This window comes from Nymphaea colorata, chromosome 9 (genome assembly GCF_008831285.2).
Source record: "Nymphaea colorata isolate Beijing-Zhang1983 chromosome 9, ASM883128v2, whole genome shotgun sequence".
Classification (NCBI taxonomy): Eukaryota; Viridiplantae; Streptophyta; class Magnoliopsida; order Nymphaeales; family Nymphaeaceae; genus Nymphaea; species Nymphaea colorata.
The window spans coordinates 10,168,310-10,183,803 of NC_045146.1; positions in this window are offsets into that span (position 1 = coordinate 10,168,310).

Here is a 15,494-nt window from a genome sequence, read left to right on the forward strand (position 1 = left end):
AGTACAGGGCTGTTGCAATGGGGGTTACAGAGATGCTGTGGCTGAAGATTCTTTTGACTGATATTGGTGTGGAACTGGGAGATAAAATGAAGATGTACTGTGACAACAAGTCTGCAATTAATCTTGCCAATAATCCAGTTCTACACGACAGGACCAAACATGTGGAGATTGACCGTCATTTTATCCGGGAACGCATTGACTCAAAGGAGCTGATTCTGCCATATATGAAGTCTGAAGATCAAGTTGCAGACGTCCTAACTAAATGGCTTTGTACTTCTTCATTCGAAAAGAATGTTAGCAAGCTTGGCATGTTTGACATGTATGCCAAGCTTGAGGGGGAGTGTTAGAATATGTTGTTGTGGGAACCGGGTCCGTATCTGGACCCGGTTCTATGGGGTGCGGGTACCGAGGTGGGCTCGGTACCCTAGGCGGCTTCTCCTCTCTCCCTCTTTATATTGTCACTTATGTATAAGTGTTGAATTAAGTGAAATAGAATTTTCTCTCCTAGGGTTGCGGGCGTGCACCTAGGTAGAGCTTCCCGTGGTTTTTTTCCTCGTCCGAGGTTTTTCCACGTACATCATGTGTTCTTCCTCTACGTGGTTCGTGTTTCTACATCCACCAATGAACAGATAGCTGATCTTTTTACAAAAGGTCTCACAGGGCAGCATTTTTGGGATTTGAAGAACAAGTTGTGCATGATCAAATCTCATGCACAACTTGAGGGGAGCTGTTAGCGTATGGGGATCGGGTCTGTTCAGACCCGATCCATTCTCCTTATATCCACACGCCTAAAGTTACTAGGCGGTGACTCTCTTGTAATATTTTATAATTTTATATACAAATCTGTTGTAACCTATTAGGGTTATTCTTTTAATTAAAGATTAAGGAATGCAAGGCTGTGTTAAGCCGGCTGCTCCCTTTCCTCCATCGTCTTCTTTCATCCTCTCCTCTCAATATATCTGTTTTGCATACGGAGAGACGAGTACTTTGTGAAGATTCTTACATGGTATCAGAGCCAGGTTGCATCGTCCTCCGGTGAGTGATTTCAGTTTGATGTGATTAGCCCTAATCTGCCCTAAATTGCTCCACTCCATCCCAAAAGGAGGGCGTAGGAGATGACAACATAATATGAAGACGCAAGTAGTCCATTGGCAGGTCATCAACCGTACACCCAAAGCAAGCTTCCGCAAGAAGCATTGTGGCCGGATCCGCGTGAATGAGAGAAATGTGGCATTTGGAGGAATTAATAGAAAGACCTTAGATGAGCTCAAAAACTCGAAGGATGAACCAAGTTCTCACAATCTGTTGGCGAGAAGCACTGTCAAATAGGAGAAAGTCATCAACATACTGGGTAAAGAAGACTTGTAAGTGGTGGAGTGAAATGGTGTGAGGAAGGCAACGATTGCAACGTGATGAAATAAGGCAAAAAAGTACTTAGCAACTAAGTTGAAAAGCAATTGCGATAACAGATAAAAGAATTCGCCATACATCCCATTGAAGGAGGCCACAAGTTGGGCCCCAATCACAAGCGAAAGGATCTACTACTAAAATGACATACTAAAAGCAAAGCAAGTAAGAAGGTCAAATAGAAACTCCCAACTAACCAAATCAAAGGCCTTAGAAATGTCCAACTTAAGGATGAAGGAAGGAAGACACAGATAGTAGAGGGAGTGAACAACCTGATTAGTTAGGACAATAACGTCATGCAAACATCGACCCTTGAGAACGCAACCTAAAAGGGGTTAATGATAAAAAAACATAACAGGCGGAAGTTGCATAGAAAGCAATTTCAATAATCTTGTAGGGTGTGTCTAAGATGGAGATGGGACGAAAGTGGCTCATGTCCATAGGGTTAGGACGCTTAGGTACCAAGACAAAGGTGGTCAGATTAAATTCCTTAAGAAAGACGGAGTTAAAGAGGCAAGTTCGTCACAAAACGCAAACACATGAATGCTACAAGCCTCTCAAAAGGTGTGAAAAAACTCAATAGGCAAAACAACAATGCCAGGTGCCTTCCCAAAGCCAAGGGCTCAAGAGTGATCATGCATGAGACGGAGAGGAGGATGAATGTCTGGCAGCGGGGCATGGAAGCAAAGAGGCTTATAGTAGAAATCACAAAAATGAGTGATCAAAGCCGGGAGAATGTCATCACCAAGAAAAACCATGTGATCAATAACCATGGACTAAAGCAACGTCTGACGGTGCCTTTGAGAGGTGACCAAGTGAAAGAACCTAGTGTTCTGATCTCCATATGAAAGCCAACCCAACCTTGAACGTTGCTGCCAGTAGATGGACTCCCTAATCTGCCACTCCTGAGCAAGGCATTGGATACATAAGAGGCAGGAAGACTGGTCAATAAAAATATTGTCAGTTGATTGGAGGGACAAGATCTCTTCATTCCAAGCAGTCACCTCAAAAAACTTGCTGGTCCAGAAAATACATTTCAAGGCAATAACCTCCCTACTAATACAATGCAACTTACACGAGGCTAAAAGCAGCCCCACCTACCATTGATGGTGTGAGCCCACCACCTAGGGACGACAAACACAATGGACTCGTCTTGAAGCCACCAAAGCTCAAAGTGAAACTGGGTGGACCTGGATCTAGCCCTACCTCGAAGAAGTGAAAGGAGTAGTGAAGGATGATTAGACAAGTGCCTCGGTCCGAGAACCAAGGGTGATGTTGTTTAGAGAGGTAGAGAAGAAGGAAAAGAAGAAAACGTGAGGAGGAAAGAGAGTAAGGAGCAATCTTCTTGTTACGGCTGCTTCCTTTCCTTTAAATAATAATGATTAGGGTTATGTTTAACCCTTTACATAAAGAGTCCAACAAAACTTTAAAATTCAGAAAACTACCTAATACTAAAATTGCAAAATACAAAAAACCTCAAATGCAAAACAGTAAGTTTTCTCAACACTCCCCCTCAAGCTGGAGCATAGATGTATATCATGCTCAGCTTGTTACAACATTTCATGAAATCAGATATAGGAAGAGCTTTGGTAAATATATCTGCAGTTTGATCTTTTGAAGCAATATATTCAGTAGAAATAATTCCTGCTTGAATCAAGTCTCTAATATAATGACAATCAACTTCGATATGCTTGGTCCGTTCGTGGAAAACCGGATTATTTGCTATATAAGTGACCGCTTTATTATCACATTGCATTTTTATAGGCAATTCTGTCTGTATTCCAAGACCTTCTAGCATGGCTCTCACCCAAGTGATTTCAGTGGCAGTTTGGGCCATGGCTCGGTATTATGACTCTACACTTGACCGAGCAACAACAGTTTGCTTTTCACTTCTCTAAGAAACTAAGTTACCACCAACAAAGATACAAAATCCCGTAGTGGACTTTCTGTCATCAATAGAGTCTGCATAGTCTGCATCAGAATAAGTTTCTATCTGAAGTGAAGAACTTCTTCTAAATAATAGACCCTTTCCAAGAGAACCTTTTAGAAATTTCAATAATAGCATAGCTGCTTCCCAATGAGCTTTTCTTGGCTTATCCATAAACTAGCTTAGTTTTCCCATAGCAAAAGATATATCGGGTCTAGTAATGGTTACATATAGTAGCTTTCCAATCAGAGACCGATATGATTTGCTATTAACAGGTTCAGATTTATCATCATATAAGTGAATATGAAAATTCATAGGAATAGATGTCGGTTTAGTTCCAGTCATACCTATCACTTGTAGCAAATCAAAAACATATTTTCTTTGGGAAATGACTAGACCTTCTTTACTTCTTGCTACTTCTATCCCCAAGAAGTGACGTAGAGAGCCAAGATCTTTAGTAACAAAGTGTTGTTGGAGATACTTCTTTGTGTCTTGTATTTCTTGTTCACTGTCACCAGTTAAAATAATGTCATCCACATATATCACCATAACAATCATACCTCTTGAGGCCCTTTTTATGAACAATGAATGATCTAAAGGAGATCTATGAAACTCAAACTTGGACACAACATCACACAATTTCTGAAACCATGCTCTGGGACTCTGTTTCAAACCATATATAGCCTTTTTTAACAAACATAAATTGGTACACTCCTCCTGTTTCTCAAAACCGGGTGGTTGCTGCATATAAACTACTTCAAATAGATCCCCATATAAAAATGCATTTTTAACATCAAGCTAGTACATATTCCATCTATAATGAACTGCAACAGATATAATAAGGCGTATAGTACCTAGACGTGCCACAGGAGAGAAAGTTTCAAAGAAGTTAATACCATATGTTTGTGTGTACCCTTTTGCTACCAATCGTGCCTTGTATCGCTCAACGGTACCATCTGAGTTATACTTGATAGTAAATATCCATTTCGAGCCGACAATATCTGCCCCAGAAGGAAGTTCAACAAGATCCCAAGTGTGGCGAGATATTAAAGAATCCATCTCCTCCTTCATTGCTTGGTACCACTTAGAGTCCAACGTAGCTTGTTCATGTAAAATAAGAATGGAAATAGCTGACAAAGCATCAATAAATTTGCACATATGATCTCCCAAATGAGCTGTACTAACAAATTTAGAAAGAGGATGAATTGTGCATTGTCTGATCCCTTTATGCAGTGCAATTGGTAGTTCATCAGGATGAGATGCATCAAGGGAACACTCAAACATGTCATGTAATTCAGAACTACTTACCTCCTGAGAGCAAGATGGTGCAGGCTCATTAGATGATGGATTCCTTCTTGAATATGTGAGAGGAGGATCTTTAAACCGTGGAATGGAGAGATTGGGACAAGTGGGAGATGATAAAAAAGGAAGGGACTCAAGTGGAATAGGAGGGATTGGAAGTGGAACAGAAGGAGGCATCTCAAACTATGGATATGAGGGGTTTGCATGAAAGAATGGAGAAGACTCGTGGAAGGTTACATCGGCACTGACAAACTCTCGATTAGTCATAGAATCAAGACATAGATACCCTTTTTGATTTCTAGAATATCCCACAAATATACATTTACTTGCTTGTGCAGCTAGTTTATCTCGATTAGGTCCAAGTTTATGTACAAAGCATGTGCATCCAAATATATGTGGAGGCAAAGAGAACAAGGCCCTGTTTGGGTAGAGAATTTGAATTGGGATCTTGTTGTCTATGGAAGAGGATGACATCTATTTATTAGGTAACATTCAGTCATGATTGCATCTCTCCAAAATTTGGAAGGCATATGAGAATGAATCATGATCGTGCGGGCAACATCCAACAAATGGCGATGTTTTCTTTCAACTACACCATTTTGTTGAGATGTGTGAGGGCACATAAAATGTGGTACAATACCATGAGTATAGAATTCAAGTAGAAACGTAGATTTGAACTCGAGAGCATTGTCAGTGCGAACAACCTTGACACAAGAATTAAATTGAGTTTTTCTTTCCAATATGAAAGATTTCAAGATACAAAGAGCTTCAGTTCTGTCTTTCATCAAAAAAACCCAAGTGACACGAGAGAAATCATCAACAATGGACAGATAATACCGAAACGACAACCGACTTGGGACCCGACTAGGCCCCAAACATCAACATGAACTAAATCAAATAGATTTTGGCTAGACTGACTTTGACTCGATGGAAATGAAGTACGACTATGCTTGCCTAGTTGACAAGCTTCACACTCGATAGAAGTTGTGGAAGAAATCTGAGGACATAGCAGCTGTAGTTTAGGGAAGGATGGATGACCCAATCTGAGATGCCATTGGAACGCACTTGAAGATGAATCCACTAAGAATGACGCCTCCTTAACAGATGCATCCAAGAAGTAGATTCCATCTCTCTCATGGCCTCCACCAATCTTCCTCCCAGTCGATAGGTCCTGAAATACACAAGTACGGGTCAAAAATAACTCGGCAATTCATCTCTTTAGTTAGTTTCCTTGCAAATAACAAATTCTTTGAGAATTTAGGAGTATATAGCACATCATGAACATGCAAAGATGGAGAGAGATGAACATCTCCATGCCCTTCTACCGGAGGTAGCCTTCCATCCGCCAATCGAACATCTCCACAGAAGTGTTTAGATGCTCCAGAATCAATTATCCAACAACCATTAGAAGAAGTTCTACCTGCAGAATATGCTGAACTTGTGATAGTTGTGGATGCCGATGTGGTAGAAGGCGTAGTATTTGATCGATGCTCCATAATTAAATTAAGTTCGGCCGGACTTAAATTAAGAGATGCAGCATCTACAGAAGCAACTGTGGGTTTCGCCTTAGGAACTATACTGATAGACTGCGTGTTTGAAGCAGAAGTGGATGAGGGTGTCACAGTAGAGGATGTGTATGAGCTAGGCTTACCCACTTTGTTCCAGCACCTATCCTCTAAGTGACCAAGACGACCACAATATGTGCATTGAAGTCTTCCACGTCCTCCTGGACCTCGACCTCTACCTCTACCACAGGAAGAGTATAGTCCACTTCGTCCTCCCCCAAATGAGGTAAGAGCAGATGGTTGTGAGTTGTTTGAGGGTAGAGGAAGAGTAACAGCCAATCTGTTTAGCCTATTAAAGGCCTCATCAAGATCAGGAAAATCTGAACCTGTAAGCATTTGAGCCTTAGCTGCAAAATAATCCAATGATAGTCCAGCAAGAAATTTAACAACAATCATTTGCTCAATGTTAGATTTGAGACAATGCTTACAAGGCGGTTTTAATAAATTCATCTTTTCATAAGTGAACTTCAGCTTTGTAAAGTATTCAATTAAATCCAAGTCACCTTGCTGCATTTGTAACAATTCTTGCTGAACCTGTAAAATTTTGCTGATGTTCTTGTCTTGAGAGTACATCTGCCGAAGAGAATTCCACATATCTTTAGCTGTATTATAATAACAAAGCCCTGCAGCAATGTGGGGCTGAGTGCTATTTATAAGCCAAGCACTGATTATACTATTTTCTTCCTCCCACCGTGCGTATTTACCAATCTTTTCAACTGGTTCATCTTCCTCCAATATATATTTCTTTTCATGCTCAACGACTGACAACATGAAGGTTCTAGACCATACATCGTAGTTGGCTCCATCAAGTTTGATAGTAGATCCAAAAGAAAAATGATTTGAAAAGGCTTTGTACTCAACGCCGGCCTCTATTTGCTAATTTCCAGATTCAGTTATATCATGTTGTAAACATTTATTGGCAGCCATGATAAAACCTCGAAAATAGAAGAATATGAAAGTCCACAGCAGTCTGAATATTGACTAATAAGATATCAAATTAATCTCCAACAAGGAAGAATATCCCTGCAGTCGTTGTTTAGCAGCCCCTATGACAAACCCACTGCTATAGTAATACTTCTGCTTTATCGCAAATAAAGTCCTCTTTTAGCAAGCAGCCACCACAGATTGACAAGAAAAGATGATGGACGTCAAATACTAGGAAACCAACTAACTGAAAACTAATATACAGTTTTGCAATGTTGCAACAGGCTTGAGTAATCAGCACCAACTATCATGCAGATATAAGAAAATTTGGTCCAACAACAGGGTACTTAAAAAAAAATTTCACCAGATCTGGCCGACAGCATCAACAAAAAAAGGCATACCAGACCAATATATCTTTGCTTATCTGGCAGACTTGTAAACTTCAACCTCAACAGAAACGTAAACCATACTGCTTGAGTGATGTATTTAGACGTCCATCCATCTTGAAGACCAGTTAACTATACTGCAGCCACATCAACTTCAACAAGGCATCGATCTAGGGTTTTGAAATTTTTTGAGAAAACCCTAGATCGAGCCCAACAAACACGACCCAACTGTTGTGCTCAAAACAGTAAGTAGAGTAGAGGAATGGGAAGACAATGGGTATGAGAAAGGAGTGGAGATGGAGATGAAGGAAGGTAGATCAGTCCCAAGAAGGAACCTGGCTCTGATACCATGTTGTTTAGAGAGGTAGAGAAGAAGGAGAAGAAGAAAACGTGAGGAGGAAAGAGAGTAAGGAGCAATCTTCTTGTTACGGCTGCTCCCTTTCCTTTAAATAATAATGATTAGGGTTATGTTTAACCCTTTACATAAAGAGTCCAACAAAACATTAAAATTCAGAAAACTACCTAATACTAAAATTGCAAAATACAGAAAACCTCAAATGCAAAAGAGTAAGTTTTCTCAAAAGTTAACGATGGAAAATCACAGAAAAGCTCAGGGGGGAGGAAGACACGATCCAACCTTCGAAGAATAAGAAGATTCCTATTGTCAGATCAAGTGAATGTCCCATTATTCAAAGGCACGTCGAAAAGGCCAAACTCATCAATGAATGACCGAAAGACAGACATAAACATACCATAAGCGATAGGGGACGAAGAGTCAACAAGGCTAAGTAGACAGTTGAAGTTCCCTGCCAAAAGCTATGGTGGATAAGCAAGCTCACGAGCAAGATAAAGTTCAGCCCACAACTGGTCATGCAAGGCCCCAATGCAAGGGTCATAAATTGCAATTACTAAGACCAGGCCATTGAACTAAAGACTGTGGAGGATGGCTGAGATAGAGTACTTATCAACATGCACAATAACCCCAATAAGAGGTAGAGATCATGCCAGCTGAATTCTGCTAGTAGGACCATTAGTTGGAAGGTACCAAAAGGACAGTTGACGCAATAAGGTACGAACGTAGGCATGGGAGACCACACGATAAGCAAGGAAAACCCACGTTGATAAACCCAAGAAGAGGTATATATGCCGATAATGGGCAATAAGACCGTGCACATTCCAGCAAGCAACCCTCATGGGGAAACCATGTGAGACGTTTACATGGCCGTCTTCGCAGCGCCCGAAGGGAGGAATGTAGGCTGCAGAAGCCTCGATCCTTAGCAATTCCCGCTGCAACTTTTCAATGTTGGAGTGGGAGGCCGGCACAATAGTGGCAACAAATGATGAACACAAGAAGTCGAGTTGATCTTGTGGAAGTGAGTCCCTAAGAGAGGCAAGTCAGTTCGGAATGGGAATGCCCAACTCAACATTTAACAAGGGAGAAGCAGGTGGCAACCTACTGAGTAGAAGGGGACAAACAGATGGTCCGGAGGTGGCAATAATACTGTCAAGAGAAACGGAAGAGGACCGGAGTAGGTGGGCAAAGGAGGTGGTCCCGATTAATAGAGGGGGCAAAGTGGGGCCAGTGACAAGGGTAAAGAGCAAGGTAAAGGCAATAGAGAAATATGAGATGAATTGGGGTGATGTATCGACAGAGGCCAAAGCAACTGTGGTAGCAGTCGAAGAAGAGTAAGTAACAACAGTGACCTCAAGGTGGTGACCCTCAGTCGACGGAAGCATGGGGGCATACAAATAGGCGAGGGAGACCGAAGAAGGCGGGTCTGCTAGTACATAGGGTGGCCAATCGTCCAATAGGCGGGCAACCGACTGTGAAGGTGCAAAAGACTGGATGTCACTAAGAGCAGACGGGAGCGGCTTGCAGCATCGGGTAGGGGCATCCTGAGGCAGTCCAACATAAACACCCAGCTTGCTAAGAAGAAACAAGAAGGGGCAAGTAATGTACCTTAGGGAAGCGCGGCGGAGAGCAAACAGTGCACCACCAAGGAGCCAAGGTCGACTTCAGCCATGAGGGAAGCAAGGGTGGGAGTTGTGATGTCGAGAGCTTGGCATGCAAGGAGAATTGGTGTGGTTGTCCACCTGGGCAGAAGACCCGCAGAACCTCTACCGAGAAAGGTGTATCTTGTGCACCAGGAAAAGTAGGCCCAGGCCAAGGATGTAGGATAGAGCCGAAGTAAATAGAACTAGCATCAGAAGTAAGCGATTGAGGGGCAACTGACAGAGGAACCTGAACCCAGAAGGATGAAGTGACCACCGCAAAGTCGTGCCACCAACCGATAGGTCGTTGATCATTCAGACAAGTAGGAAAGCGGTAGCGGAAACACGTGGTAGCCTGCGGCCATTTAAAGTAGTATACCTCTAATACCACCATTGACTCCATCTAACACGAATAGAAGCAACAGACCAAAGTAGGTGGTGAAGTCTAGAAGCATGATGAGAAGAGGGGACACACCAAACTGAAGGAGCCGGCTGACCAACGGAGATACCTTGGAGCACCTCGACCGCAATGAATAGTCACCCATCTGCAAGAGAAGGAACTCACAACCTGCGGGTGGGAGGAGGGCCTGGAGGAGGCTATGAGCGTCCTATAGCTAAAGCGAGTTGGCGAAAACACAATTGAATATGGTAGACTGCCAACTAAATGATTACAAAGCCTAATGGGCCCCCTCAGGCGAGCAAAGAAAACTCATAGCAGCATGGCAAAGCGAGCGATTTATAGGGTGGGGGTTGCCCGGTCGGATACCACAAAGACTGGGACCACCAACCTAAGCCCGGCCGGATTCCCGCAATAGATCCAACCCTCAAGTGGACACACCAAGCAAAACTAAAGGGCATCCCTTTGAAGCTAGAACTGCAACATTTGGGCCCTCGCATTGCCAAACAAAGGATGCGAGATGTTCACCACTCGAATCAAGCAACATCAGATTCACCATCACCATGTTCATGGTAGTAGCAAACCAAGATTCTCCAACATCCTGCTAGCATGAATGGAAGGTGTTTGAGAAAATGCCTCACAGAAACGTCTACCTCTCAAATGCCATGCTCAAACGAGAATCCGAGGAAGAAGTGTGGAGGTCGGTGGAGTAAGTTGCAAATCGGTCGCAGTCGTCTTCAAAAATGTCGTCCGATGGCAGCCACGCCATCATTCGACCAACTGATTATACAACAAAGCATGAAGGAGGGTCGGCTATAAATTACGGTTTCCGGGGATGATGGCGAGCTTGTGCTCTCCCTGATTTAGGGCAGGCACTTCATCCACCTGCTATTGCTGAGATGATGAGATGAACAGGACCCGGATATTTTATGGAAGATGGCGAACGACAACCAGATGATCTCGATGGTGACCGGGAGCAATGAAGAGAAAGCAGTTGATGGACAAAGAGAGAGCGAGAGTCATAGAGAGAGAGCTGATAGTAGAGAGCAAGAGAGGAGAGAGAGAGCAGAGGGAGAGAGCTAGAGAGAAAGAGAGAATAGAGGAAACCAATGATTTTCTACATAAGGGTGTTTTTCTCAAAACTAGTCTCTCTCCTTTATTTTATATTATAATCTCCACCGTTGATGATTCTCAACAAAATTGACGATAGTGTTGATTCCCACCAAGCCTGACCACTTGGTACCTAAAAGTTTATATATATATATATATATATATATATATATATAAGAAATAAAACTAGACTCATTAAAATTAATTAGTGGAAGTTTTTTTAACAATCTAACCTTATAATGTGATCTTAAAAATGATTTGATGAGAAACATGCATTAAGTAAGTCATTTTTTTGCTTTAATAATATTTTTTTAATCATCAAAATAAACTGCTCATATAATATCAAAATTTGATAGTAGCAAGAAATCAATTTTTTTTTCAAAAACAACTTGAATGACAACATGATTTATATTAAGTTAGTGTTTATAAATGCATGAAAATGTCCACATTTTATTTAAAATATTTTTTATTACAAATTTAAGAGGTCTCGTTCTTATCTCTTAATTATGTAGTCTAGTGTGCTGGATATCTCGTTCATATGCATCTTCTCTTTATTTCCCGAGTCTCTAGTGAGTCACAGACAAAGTTAGAAAATATCAAATCTTTGATGATTCCATCATACATGATTGAGTTGTGAAGACTTCTAGATATGTATCCTCCACCTGAACTGAACTGAGTTCTTTCTTGTTAAAGAATTTCTTTCTAGATGCTCTGGAACAATTAGGAGATTCTCATAAAGAAATACGGAGTTCTGCTTCTGGTGACAACATGCACTATTGGGTGGAGGTCCCACTTATGGGGTCAAATCAATACGTTCTAAGAAGAAAGATTTGAATATCAATCTCATCGATATCATCTATTTCATAAGTATCATACCAAATACCATCAATTCAATCACTTTTTTGAGAAATACGAGACATCTAAGTCGTACAAGTAAAGAGATATATTCATTGATAAGGAAAAATGTGAACAATGATTGGATTGATGATCAGATAGAATCCTGGGTCGTAAACAATGATTGGGTTGATGATGAAGAAAGAAAATTCTTTATTCAATTCTCCACCTTAACACAGAAAAAAGGATTGATCAAATTCTATTGAGTCTGACTCATAGTAATCATTTATCAAAGAATGACTTTGGTTATTAAATGATTGAACAACTCGGATCCATTTACTTATGATACTTAGTTGACATTCAAAAAAGTTATCTAATGAATTATGAGTTCATTAGATCCTGTTTAGCAGAAAGACGGATATTCTTTGCTCATTATTAGACAATTACTTATACACTCACCTCATCTGGGGCTAATAGTTCTCATTTTCCAATATATATATATATATATATATATATATATATATATAGTGACTGACCATTCAAAAGCATACACCAAATCAGAACCATATATCTGCATTCAGATGAATGGTTCTAATTAACTTTACCTTTTTTTACAAACCCCACCACCAGTGGTAATGGACAAAATGCCGCCAACAGCCCATCAGAGAGAAGAGGAGCTGCCTCACCACGTGTCCATTGCTAATTGCCTTTCCCGCCCCACCTTGATTCAATTAAGCACAAGCAAGTGAATGTCATATTAAACCAGCAAGAGTATATGAATAGAGGCAGAAATGCGTGACTGGAATCCTAGTCGACCCCAAGTTGAAAAAAGAGTTGAGGGAAGCAATCGCCAATATCGCTTGGCGAACTCAGTCCCTTGAAAGTAGGTCTGGTGCTCTAGGTTGGTCCGCTCCCCCTTGGTCAAGGCTAGGCTGAGGTCTTCGTTCAAGCTCCCTTGGTCACCTACCCGAGTTAGGAAGTTGACCTCTTTACTCCACCAGGTTCATGCGAGGAAGGTTGACTAGGGCAAGACTTGGCTCAAGGTCACCTTCCAATCTCAACGCACTAGATCTCCCTCCAAGAATGCACGTGGCAACCCTTCTTTGACTAATTTGAAATCCTTCCCTATCGAGCGAGGTTCTCTCCTTCTATTTTAGCTATGGATATTTTTCCATTTAAGACGTCCCAAGTTAGTAAGTCTTCTTTCCTCCTTAGCTCAACATATGGCATCTCCCTTCCACGCTTGATTCACTCTCCAATCTGTTCTCCTTCGGTTATGAGCAGCTCCAGGTTTTCTCCATCGGTTATGAGCAGCTCCCATACATACATTGAGGAATTACCTCCTCAATTGACACTTGGCATCATCTTTCTTTTGATACTAATCTATTCCCCTCTTTGTCGTTCATTTCTTCTAAAGTTCGCTCCTCTTGCGTTTTGGCCAGCTCTCCCTTCGGTTGAGGAAAGATATCCTCAATAAACACGTTGAAGTTTCCTTCCTTCCTTAGCTCATCCTCTCCTTAACGCACATCCAATTCGAATTATTCCAACAAAAGCAATAATTCAAATCAATCCCTAATTCACAAACCCAACATCAGAATTCCAGGGATACCCTCGATCAATACCGTTTGGATGAATTTGCCCCTCTTGGTCACGAATCAGTCGGCCACTGCAGGTGCTCTACCCGTACTCCGACCAATGGCTGTAGCACCGAAAAAACAACTCCAATCAACACCAAATTTCACCCAAGGATCTCCAAATCAACTGGGCATCAGATGATAGACTGCCCAACAGCTAAATCCGAAGTAACATCGCACAGGAAGGAGATATTCTGCCGCCTATCGCGGGCAGGATGCTCTCTCAGGCTGTTGTACTGTCCGAAAATCAGTTGTTGTTATAAATTCAATATCTCCTCAACGCCTGCTCCAAAAATTCTGAAATTTTGCGGGGAGGTTCCTCGGATGTAGATGATTCTAAAGAGCCCTAGTTCGTCCTCTGCTATCGCCGGAGCTAACAATGCCGGCCAAAATCATGACCAGTTTCTGACAGACTAGGCTCTGTTATGTAACTCACTGCTACTTAACGGCGATACTTCAAAAGTCTGCAGATTCTTCGTGAAGCTCCAATCCGGCCCAAACTTGGCCAGAAGGTGTATGAGATGCATACAAACATGATGGGATAGGTTTCGTCCTCAGTTGACTGGCGAGTCATCGGATTCCAGCCTCTTATCAGGCAGAACTGTCTCAGTAAACAGAAACTGTTTCAGCATGAACAGTCGCTGCCGTTTGTTGTCTTTCCCCCTCCAAACGAAGTCCAAATCAAGCCAAACTTGGACAGACATCCAGACGGTTCTTTTGGTATATGACTTGCCCTCAGACCTCTGGCCAATCACCGGAAATCATCGACTGGTCGGACCAGTCAGTCACGACATTCCTAGCAATCTGTTGTAGTGGATAAAACTCGATCTTGGCTGTGATTTCGTCCTTGGTTTCCTCCGTCCTTCACATCAAATAATAAATAATAGACCTTTGATTAATGCTAAATGGGCGTGGATGGATTCATATCAAACCGTGAATATCCTAGGTGGAAACCGGTGGTAGACTGCTGCCTTCTAGACAACCCAATGCGCCCATCTCTTCCTAGTTGATTCAATCGACCAGATCTTCAATCTAGTTCGATACCGCTTGGATTAAACCATAGTTAAACGAGATTTCTCCCGAATGTAGAAGTTAGCCTCACGTTGATCTGCTAGATCAGATGAAAATCCAAACTTCTACAGCAAAGTACCAGGAAAAACATATACTTAGCTGGTTTGTAGAAGTCCCGCCGGTAGTTAGTTGTAGATTTGAACGCCGCTGCCAGAACCACGGGCACCGCCGATCTCCTCCACACTTCCCGCTGGCTCCTCGGTTCCTCGGTCTCTAAACCCCTCCGTGGTCGAGAAGAATGCACCGTAGGGTGGGGAATATGCTGTCGAAGCCGCCTCCGGTGGTAGCAACCGGCCACTGCCCCTCTGGATTTTCGGGCAATAGCACCAGAAGGATTTGGGTTGTATGCCTTTCACAAGGCCACGCTCGTCAAGGCCACGCTCGTCAAAGAACTCCTCACGGTGGAGAGAGAGAGAATCAAAATTTCATAATGTCAAAAGCATTTTTACATTGTCTCGATTCTGGTTTAGGCTGAACCGGTTCCTAATCTTATCTAGAGTTGAGTCGCTTACAAAAGCAAATCAAATAAAGAACCGTTACGTAAGCAAAATGACTCAAAACAAAAAACAATAATAAAAATGTTTTGGGTGTTAGGCCCGCACTTGCTTAGGTTACGCCTCAGCTCGATGTAATCTGCTGAAAATGGGCTGGTCTCATGCTCAAACTCGCCTGGTTTGCCCCTAGGCTACTGCACAATAAGAACGCCTTCTTTGACTGCGCGTGTAGACTACACCTTGGCTTGAGCCGACTTTGACTCGCTGCCGCACATGTGGTCTTCTTCCAAATCATCACTCAACCACTTGTTGAGTCCGGACCCACCTGCCTCATCGTGTTCACCCTGGCCAACTAGCCCGCCTTGGGCGTTTGGGTTGCCCTCAATCAATGGCTAAGTTCGGTTTTAACCTCACTTGGCTTCAACATATTCAGCCCGCCTTTCCGCGCGAC